The sequence below is a fragment of the Brassica napus genome, chromosome C7, assembly GCF_020379485.1.
Source record: "Brassica napus cultivar Da-Ae chromosome C7, Da-Ae, whole genome shotgun sequence".
Taxonomy (NCBI): domain Eukaryota; kingdom Viridiplantae; phylum Streptophyta; class Magnoliopsida; order Brassicales; family Brassicaceae; genus Brassica; species Brassica napus.
Genome location: NC_063450.1, coordinates 30407553 through 30418372, shown reverse-complemented (window position 1 = coordinate 30418372; position 10820 = coordinate 30407553). Strand labels below are relative to the sequence as shown.

Below are 10820 nucleotides of genomic sequence, written 5' to 3'. Positions count from 1 at the left end.
AGTTTCAATTTCTAAACAAGCATTAAGAACAGGTTCAATATGTTCACAAAGCGCAATAACATCAACTTCCGAGGGTTAAGGACACTTTGCTCATCTAAAGTATTTTCGGAAGTTCAAACAATCACTTTCGGTGCATCAAACAATCTGAAATCATGAACTAAGTGATCAATTCAGTTCAAGCAGTAAGAAATCCATTAGATGAAGAACCAAAACGTAATCCCTTAGTCTACACACGTTTTATGGATCAAAACATCAAGAAATCCCCTATGAGAACCCCTAAACCCAACTAGATGACTACTCACACATAACTAAGCAAGAACAAAACGATTTTGATGAAGAAAACATGATAAGATTGTATTAAAACAGAGTAAAGGTTCAGAAGATCTTCTCCAAATGGTTTTGAGATGAACTCCTTTACAAATCTTCACAAATCACACCAAAACAAGTACAAAACACTCAAATCTTCTCTCTAGAACTTGTAAATCTCCTCCTTGGTCGCCCCTGGTCTTTTCTGAGTCTCCAAGGTCGAGTTCTTTTGTGAATTATTGAGGGGAGTGGGTAAAAAGGAGTGAAAAGCTCGTTTGTGCGTGTGGAGCCCGTAGAGCCTGAGATCGGTCGATCCACATAGACCGGATCGGTCGATCTGTGGCTGAAACCGTGGATCGGTCGATCCACATGGACCGGATCGGTCGATCTGTGGCTCTGTGCGATCAATACTTCTCGTTCGGTCCATTGTTCGGTCCATCTTGCTTCTGAATAAATCCCGAATGCGTTCTTTTCTTTCAAGCTATCTAGTAACCTGCATATTACACTTAAGAACACCAAAACGCATCAAATAGACCAAAACATTAATTAAAACCGACCATTTAATTGCTCCAAAACGAGTTTAAAACCGTTAAAAACACGGAATATCAACTCCCCCAGACTTGAATCTTTGCTTGTCCTCAAGTAAAGAGGATTAAAATTTGGGAGCTCACTAACCCTCAGTAGACCTTACCTTGTGATTTCGCTAACCACTTAAATCAGAGACTGTCAAGGCATTCATTCCAAATCCCCACCAAGACCGCGCAAACCTTTCCATATTTCAGACCTGCAAGTCTCAGTTTCAAGTAATCAACTCTTTACATTCATTAAAAAGTGCGTGACCTTTCCACCAAAGATATCTCCATCAGGTATAACGGGCTCGGTGTTTGGGAGGCTGTTTTAGTGTTTAATTAGGTGAGGCTCAAGTGTTTGTGGGTATCAGCGATAACAAAAAATGCAAAACATTATGCAAAATCGCTGGAGAAACCGAGTATATTGATAACCACGTTTTCGAACTGCTCAAGTTTCAAATGATCAAAACCCAACAAATCTCAAACTCTAACCCCAAATTTAAACAACGCATCATCTCTGGTACACAAAATAAAAATAAAATGTCTAAATCAAATCTATTGAATGAGATATAAACATGAACTCTTTTTTTTTTTTTATTATTATTTTTTTTTTTTTTATTATTATTATTTTTTTTTTTTTTTTTTTTAGAACGAAAACTTATACAAACCGAAATCGAATATATACACTGCGATGCAATCACACACTTACAACACCCAATTTTTCTATTTACACCTCTAGACACACAGGTCCGTGTCTAACCACCTAAATGTTCCGATCCTACCTAAGCAGTCGGATGAACCATGTCTACCCTAATTTCTCCATTGTTTTTGCACATGTATGCACATATGATCATTGTGTAAGAATGCATGGAGATGAAATAAAAGGGTAAGGTGTAGGTGAGGTACCAAACTATTGATGAGTCTGGCCATTCAGGATTATTAAAGAGTGGTAAAATGTGGTAAAGATAATCCTGAATGTGTATATGGTGTACCGTTTCCTGATGTTGATTCCTGGTCAAAAGAAATTAAATTCATTAATGGTCAAAAATATTTGAGTCGATTACAATTCACCGAGACTTGATAAAAGATTTAAGGAGAGGTTGCTTGGTCAGTGGTTCCTCGGTTTGTCTGCGCTAACAGTCCTGAAAAATGGTCAATATGAAATGTAATGCACAACACACAAGGAAATAGTCTAATAATCATCACAGGGTCTGAGAAAAATACGTAGAGAGTTTTTTTTTTTTTTTTTTTTTTTTTTTTTTTTTTTAAAAAACAATCAAATCCGATAAACTAAGAAAATAAGAGAAATAAAAGCAATATGGTACATAAGTAGCATCCTCCCCCAGACTTACTTCACACCGTCTCGGTGTGAAAATAATTCCAAGAGAGATTACCGATCAGGCGTTGCGGTCAGTGCGCCTCTTGGAGCGCCTCTCCAAGGCTCCATCATCGTCCGAGTCCTCCGCTGCCTCAGGTCCAGCAGCGGTGTCGTGAGCGCCCGAGTCATCATGTGTCGTGAGCGCCTTAGATCGACCGATCCATACGTGTCGGATCGACCGATCTCTTACATGGATCGCCCGTTCTGTTTCTTTAGGATCGATCGATCTCTGCCTGATCGTGATACATGCCTGAAAATCATCTAAAAACACAACCAAAAATCAATTCACACAAGAAAACATAATCACAAAAGAGAAAGAAAATCAAACCATGTGGGTTGCCTCCCACTCAGCGCTTGTTTAAAGTCGCGAGCCTGACTATTTTGTTGTCCTTAGGCGAGATCGGGTTCCGATAAAGGAATGTTGGTTCCTTCTTCGGGTTTTGCATCTGTGAAGTAAGGTTTTAGCCTCTGCCCATTGACGGTGAATTTCCTCCCATTCTCTTCCAAGACAACAGCTCCATAAGGTCTAACCTCTGTGATGGTGAAAGGTCCGGACCATCGAGACTTAAGCTTTCCAGGAAATAGCTTGAGTCTAGAGTTGAACAGAAGGACTTTGTCTCCAGCAGCGAAGTCTCTCGGGATTATCTTTCTGTCATGCCACGCCTTAGTTCTTTCCTTGTAGATTTTGGTGTTCTCATAGGCGTTCAACCGAATCTCGTCCAGCTCGTTCAACTGAACCATCCTCCTTTCTGCAGCGGTTTTAATGTCGAAGTTCATCAACTTTGTTGCCCAAAAACCACTGTACTCCAATTCCACAGGTAGGTGACAAGACTTTCCATAGACCAGATTAAAAGGAGTGGTGCCCAAGGGAGTCTTGTAGGCGGTTCTATACGCCCATAAGGCGTCATCAAGCTTCACAGCCCAGTCTTTCCTTGTTTTGCCTACAGCCTTCTCCAAAATTCCTTTGATTTCTCGGTTCGATATTTCAACCTGCCCACTTGTCTGAGGATGATAAGGTGTAGCTACCTTATGCTTTACTCCATGTTTCTTCAGCAGTTTATCGAACGTCTTGTTGATGAAGTGAGAGCCTCCATCACTAATAACCACTCTCGGGATTCCGAATCTTGGAAAAATGACTGTCTTGAACATTTTCTTGACAACACTAGAGTCATTTGTCTTGCTGGCTACTGCTTCCACCCACTTGGAGACATAATCAACCGCAACCAGGATGTACTCATTTCCATAAGAAGATGGGAAAGGGCCCATAAAATCAATTCCCCATACATCAAAAACTTCAACTTCAAGGATGAAATTTTGGGGCATCTCATTTCTTTTACTGATTTTGCCCTTCCGCTGACATGCATCACACTTTGAGACAAACTCATGGGCGTCTCTGAAAAGTGTAGGCCACCAGTAACCAGCCTGCAGGACCTTAGAAACCATCTTGAATGTTGCAAAATGGCCTGCGTATTCTGAGCTGTGGCAGTGGAAAAGAATCCCTTGCATCTCATTCTCCAGAACGCATCTCCTGAATAAACCATCTGAGCATCTCTTGTAGAGGAAGGGATCATCCCAGTAATAGTGGTTCACATCTCTCATGAACTTCTTCCTCTCATATCCCTTCAGGTTCGGTGGTTCAATTCCAGCACATAGGTAGTTTGCAAAGTCTGCAAACCATGGGAGATCATCCTGAATTTGTCTCATGGCACAGCAATCAGCCTGATCCAAATACTCATCCTCCAGCAAGGTGATCACATAGACATTCTCCTCGGGTAATGTATCATCCAGTGGTGTTTCAGCTTCCACTCTCATTCGGGAAAGATGATCTGCCACTCCATTTTCTGCTCCTCTCTTGTCTCTGATCTCAATATCAAACTCCTGTAGGAGTAAGATCCACCTTAAGAGTCTCGGTTTAGCATCTTTTTTCGTCATCAGGTACTTCAAGGCTGCATGATCTGTGTGCACAATTACTTTCGAGCCCACCAAATAGGACCTGAACTTCTCGAAAGCATAAACTACTGCCAGCAACTCCTTCTCAGTGGTAGCATACTTGATTTGAGCATCATCAAGCGTTCGGCTGGCATAATAGATCACATGGAGTTTCTTGTCTTTTCTCTGCCCCAAAACAGCTCCAATCGCGTAATCACTTGCGTCACACATTATTTCAAATGGCAAGTCCCAATCTGGTGGCTGCACAATGGGAGCACTGACTAGAGACTTCTTGAGAATCTGAAACGCAGCGAGGCAGTCAGCATCAAAAACAAACTTCGCTTCTTTGCACAGCAGACGGGTGAGTGGCCTCGCTATCATAGAGAAGTCTTTGATAAACCTCCTGTAGAAACCGGCATGTCCCAGAAAACTCCGAATATCCCTCACTGTCCTGGGAGGCTGTAGGCTGGTCATAACTTCAATCTTTGCTTTGTCAACCTCGATACCCTGCTCTGATATCCTGTGACCCAAAACAATGCCATCTTTCACCATGAAATGACACTTCTCCCAATTTAACACCAAGTTCTTCTCCTCACATCTTTCCAGCACCTTGCACAGATTAGCAAGGCAGTCGCTAAATGAAGAACCGTAGACTGAGAAATCGTCCATAAAAACCTCCATAATGTCCTCAATAAGATCAGTAAAGATCGACATCATGCATCTCTGGAAAGTTGCAGGAGCATTGCACAATCTGAAGGGCATTCTCCTGTAGGCAAAAGTACCGTATGGACAGGTGAATGTTGTCTTTTCTTGGTCGTCTGGATGAATGGGTATCTGAAAGAACCCAGAGTAACCATCGAGAAAACAGTAGTAGGGGTGGTTGGCTAGTCTTTCCAGCATCTGGTCAATGAAAGGAAGTGGGAAGTGGTCCTTCCTTGTGGCTGAGTTTAGCTTCCTGTAGTCAATGCACATCCTATGCCCTGTGATTGTTCTGGTAGGAATCAGCTCATCCTTCTCATTTGTGATGACAGTGATGCCACCCTTCTTAGGAACCACATGAACCGGGCTCACCCAAGTGCTGTCTGAAATTGGGTAGATCACCCCTGCACTCAACAGCTTTAGAATCTCCTTTTTCACAACTTCCATCAGTTTGGGATTCAGTCTTCGCTGGTGCTCTATGGACGTCTTTGACTCATCCTCCAAGTGAATCTTGTGCATGCAAAGATCTGGAGAAATACCTGTAATATCATCCAAAGAGTACCCCAATGCTTTTCTATACTTTCGCAATTTTGAAAGAAGCAAAGCGGTCTCCACATTATTCAGGTTAGCACAAATAATAACAGGATATGTGGAATTCGGTCCCAAGAATGCATACCTCAGCCCAGCTGGGAGGGCTTTAAGTTCCACCTTTGGAGCATTCTCCTCACTCCAATCTGGTTGGGAGGATGACGGTTTGACGGTTTTATCGGTGCCTGAGTCTTCAAGGCTGACATAGGCGACATGCTTCTCAATCGGTGGGGCTGAATCCAAAATCTCAGAAAATCCAACCACTTCTTGGTTCATGAACCCGAACTCACTCTCCCTTTGGGTCAATGCGACTTGTAGAGGATCATCAGTGTGCAACTCTTCATCCATTTCCTCCACCAGTTCAGTCAATGTATCAACCCAGAAAGTCTGTCCATCAATAGTCGGATTTTTCAGCACCTTCTCCACATTGTATCTCATCGCCATGTCTCCTAGACGTAAGTCTATATGCCCATTCTGTACATCAATCATGGCTCCAGCAGTAGCTAAAAATGGTCTGCCCAAAATGAGAGGATCTTTAGGTTCCTCTTCCAGCTCCAGAACTACAAAATCGGTAAGCACATATCCCTTTCCAACACCAACAGGGATGTTTTCTAGTACACCGACTGGTCTTCGCACTGATCGGTCAGCAAGGACCAAGGAGATCCTTGTAGGTTTGTAGTTCGTCATGCCTAGCCTCTCAGAGACAGAGAAAGGCATTAGGCTCACTCCTGAACCCAGATCGCAGAGACTCTTCTCAAAAGTAAGTGATCCAATGCGGCATGGTAGAACAAATGCTCCGGGATCTTCACGCTTTTTAGGCATGACATTTTGTAGAACTGCGCTACACTCCTCATTGAGCATCAACACACCCCGCTCTAGGCTCATCTTATCGGTAAGAATCTCCTTCATGTACCTTTTAAGAGAAGGTACCATCTTCACCGCTTCAACAAATGGCAATCTCACATGTAACTCCCCAACAAGGTTCTTTAGCTTCTCGTACTCACGTTCTTTGATCTTCTGCCTTGGTCTGGATGGGTATGGAGCCTTAGGAACATAAGCAGGAGGCGCCACATACACCTCTTCAGGTTCAGAGGAATTTGGTTCGTCGACACGGGATCGGTCGATCCAGATGGACCGGATCGGTCGATCTCCTTCCCCTTGGATCGGTCGATCTGTTCTTGAGATCGGTCGATCTCTTTCTCTTTCGATTCCTCAATCGTTTTTCCACTCCTAAGTGTTATAGCATTCACAAACTCCTTGGGATTCGTCTCTGACTTCCCTGGTAGAAATCCAGGTGCTGTTCTGCTGCTGGAGGCGGTTTGAGCAACTTGCTTTTCCAAAACTTTCAAATGGGTGTTCAAAGCTTCGAACTTCCCATTAAGCTCTCCATACATGTTATCCACCTTGGTGTTTATCTCTGCAGTGCTATTCTTCTGACCTTCTAGCACCATTTGCAGCATCTTCTTAATTTCGTTATCCTGAGAAGGCTGTGACGAAGAGGCATTTCCTTGATTCTGATAGTTGTTGTACTGCTGCCTTTGCTGAAATCCTGAGTTGCCCGAGTTGTTCCCCTGATATTGATTTCTGTTCTGAAATCCTTGGTTGAACACACTCTGGTTCTGATTCTGGTTCTGCCTGTTTCCTGCCTGAGGGTAGGACTGATGTTGTGGATTCTCCACATTGTTGCTCCGGTAAGACAGATTATTTTGCTGATTTTGATTCCACCCAAGGTTCTGATTGTAGCCTCTGTTGTAGTTTCCTTGACCACCAATGTAGTTCACATCAGCCTGCATATCACTTGAATCATCACCAACAGCTTCTTGTGAGGAACGATAGCCTTGCTCCTCCACAAATTTCACAGATTTCTGATCTCTCTTGAGAAGCATCTCAATCTTGGCATTCAACTCATCTATCTTCTTGGATTCATAACCAACACCCTTCTGGCTGGTATCAAACCTTGACTTGCGGTTTGCTTTGCTGGATGACAGGTTGTTCAACAAGGTGTAAGCTTCTTCAACAGTCTTGGTCATGAAATCACCATTACTTGCTGTGTCCATGGCATCTTGACTCTCTTCATGAACTCCATTATAGAAAATGTTCAGCAAACTCACATCAGTGTAGCCATGGTGAGGGCAGTCCTGTGTGTACTCCTTGAAACGCTCCCAAGCCTCATGAAAGCTTTCTGAATCAAGTTGCTGAAAGCTTCCAATTCTGCTTCTCAGATATGTGGACCTTGACTTGGTGAAGAAATGCTGTAGAAAAGCAGCTCTTGTCTCTTCCCATGTAGTAAGAGATCCTGGAGGGATGGACTTTAACCATCTGATAGCTTTATCAGCTAAGGAAAACGGGAACAACCTGCATTTCAAAGCGCCTTGAGGAACTCCATTATGTCTGCTGGTGTCACAGACTCGCTCAAAATGCTCCAAGTGATACATCGGGTCCTCAGACGGGTTTCCATGAAACGGATTTTTCTCCACCAAATTAATGAGACCAGTCTTGATCTCAAAGTCTCTTCTCTCAATGGGAGGTGGGCGAATCCCAGAACGATCGGCATAGAATGCATCTGGTGTATCATAATGTGCAAGCGTCATCCTAGGCATGCCATAGTCTCCAGCCTGTTGTCTTGCAGCTACACCAGCCTGCTGATTATCACCAGCATTGTTGCCTTCTCGTTCATTTACAGGAATTGGATTTTGCGGGTTGTCCTGAAATTGGTCTTCTTGGTGTTCAGCCATTTCAACCTCTTCAGCGGACTCAAGTCTTTTCTTTTTCACTTGTCTCTCTAGGCGGCCGAGCTCTAACTCCAAAGGTATTAAATTCGATGATCCTTTGCTTCTAGTATGAAATCCGCTCATTCACCTGAAAACACAAACAGAAAGAGAAAGACAGAAACATTAGACAAAATAAAAAAATGCTATAGTCTTAAACTGATCATTAACTCTAGGGTGACCAAATGGTCCCCGGCAACGGCGCCAAAAACTTGATGTCTCGAGTTTTAACCCGATTATCTAACTGCAAGTGCACAGTAAAGTACGCAGTAGTAATACGGGATCGAATCCACAGGGACCGATGATCACACGTAGAGTTGCAGACAAGTTAATAGCTACAGCGAATCAAGATATATTTTTGATGGTTTTTATTTAATTTTCTTAGGTGTCACAAAACATAAACAAGCATGTAAAAAGATGATTTAAACGATTTGAAAACTATTTTAAAACAAACGTTGGGCATTGGGAATTCTCAGGGATTTCTTTTTAATCAAGATACAATTAATGGAAGACACAGGGATATATTAAGAACCGTCTAGAACTCAAACACGATATTAGAATTAACCTACTTCCGTAGCGCTAATTCTCTATGTTATAGAAATCTCCACACTAACTTCCGCTGAGTTTCAATTTCTAAACAAGCATTAAGAACAGGTTCAATATGTTCACAAAGCGCAATAACATCAACTTCCGAGGGTTAAGGACACTTTGCTCATCTAAAGTATTTTCGGAAGTTCAAACAATCACTTTCGGTGCATCAAACAATCTGAAATCATGAACTAAGTGATCAATTCAGTTCAAGCAGTAAGAAATCCATTAGATGAAGAACCAAAACGTAATCCCTTAGTCTACACACGTTTTATGGATCAAAACATCAAGAAATCCCCTATGAGAACCCCTAAACCCAACTAGATGACTACTCACACATAACTAAGCAAGAACAAAACGATTTTGATGAAGAAAACATGATAAGATTGTATTAAAACAGAGTAAAGGTTCAGAAGATCTTCTCCAAATGGTTTTGAGATGAACTCCTTTACAAATCTTCACAAATCACACCAAAACAAGTACAAAACACTCAAATCTTCTCTCTAGAACTTGTAAATCTCCTCCTTGGTCGCCCCTGGTCTTTTCTGAGTCTCCAAGGTCGAGTTCTTTTGTGAATTATTGAGGGGAGTGGGTAAAAAGGAGTGAAAAGCTCGTTTGTGCGTGTGGAGCCCGTAGAGCCTGAGATCGGTCGATCCACATAGACCGGATCGGTGGATTTGTGGCTGAAACCGTGGATCGGTCGATCTACATGGACCGGATCGGTCGATCTGTGGCTCTGTGCGATCAATACTTCTCGTTCGGTCCATTGTTCGGTCCATCTTGCTTCTGAATAAATCCCGAATGCGTTCTTTTCTTTCAAGCTATCTAGTAACCTGCATATTACACTTAAGAACACCAAAACGCATCAAATAGACCAAAACATTAATTAAAACCGACCATTTAATTGCTACAAAACGAGTTTAAAACCGTTAAAAACACGGAATATCACCAACCTTTTTATAGCCGCAGTTACACCGCCTCGCAGGAGTCAAACTGGCATTGAAGAGAGATCGTGGCTAATGGATTAAAGCAACGATTTTAAGAGGATGAACCTGTAAGTCTGTAACTGGTTGCATTTTTAAGGAAGAAGATAAAAGAACGCTTTCAAAACCCCAAATCTAGTTTAGCTCTCATACGGCATAGATGAAGAACGGTTCAGCCCTAAATCCAAAACGCCGCGTTTCTATACATCTGGAGTTGCTCTTTATTCAGTTTTGGGTCCATTAAGCCGACATAAAGCCCATACAAACTTGAAACCCAAATCAATTACATCCTTAAATAAATGAAACGTATTGTTTTAAATTGAGGACATATGTCGCATCAGCAGAGCACTAATTGATGACGTGGCATCCGAGCTGCACCCCTTCGGAGTTATTCAAGGTCTTCTTTATATATAAAGATATATACTAGAAGTTTTGGGTACCCATCGGGTCTCAGATTCGGGTTGGGTCGGGTCCAAAACTTGCGGGTCCTCCACAACGAAACCAAATAAGGTAAAAACATCAGTTCGATTGCTACCTGGACCAGAATTTTTTGGGTCGGTTTTGGTTCGGATCTTCGGGTCCGAGTAAAATGCCCATACCATTATCATTTTTATATATTGTTACTATTTAAAATGCATGAACATATTTAATTTGTATTTAAGTGACATATTAAAGATTAACATTTAACAAAACAATCACATATATGATTTAACAAAAAAAATCAAAAAAATCACAATCACAATCACATAATATCTAGGGATGGTGGTATCTGATCATCGGCCAGTGGTGGCGTACCTAGAAGATAAAGTTCCTAGGAGGAAAGGGCAATTTCTTTTTGATAAGAGATGGGTTGGACAAGAGGGTCTTATGGAATCCATTACAATGGGCTGGTCAGTTTATAGTTTAGGAAGAGAAGATGGTATAGTGGCAAAAATTAGTAAATGTCGACACGAAATTGCAAAATGGCGGAAAAACAATCCACCTTACAGAAATGAAAAAATAAATGATTTAC

General features: G+C 42.0%; 1 non-coding gene across 1 annotated transcript; it reads left to right on the top strand.

Annotated features, from left to right (window-relative positions):
* Positions 1 to 7587: 7587 nt before the first annotated feature.
* Positions 7588 to 7694, top strand: LOC125590891. The gene has a single exon (XR_007326893.1). It is a non-coding gene; the product is annotated as a small nucleolar RNA R71 (small nucleolar RNA).
* The last annotated feature ends 3126 nt before the right edge of the window (positions 7695 to 10820 follow it).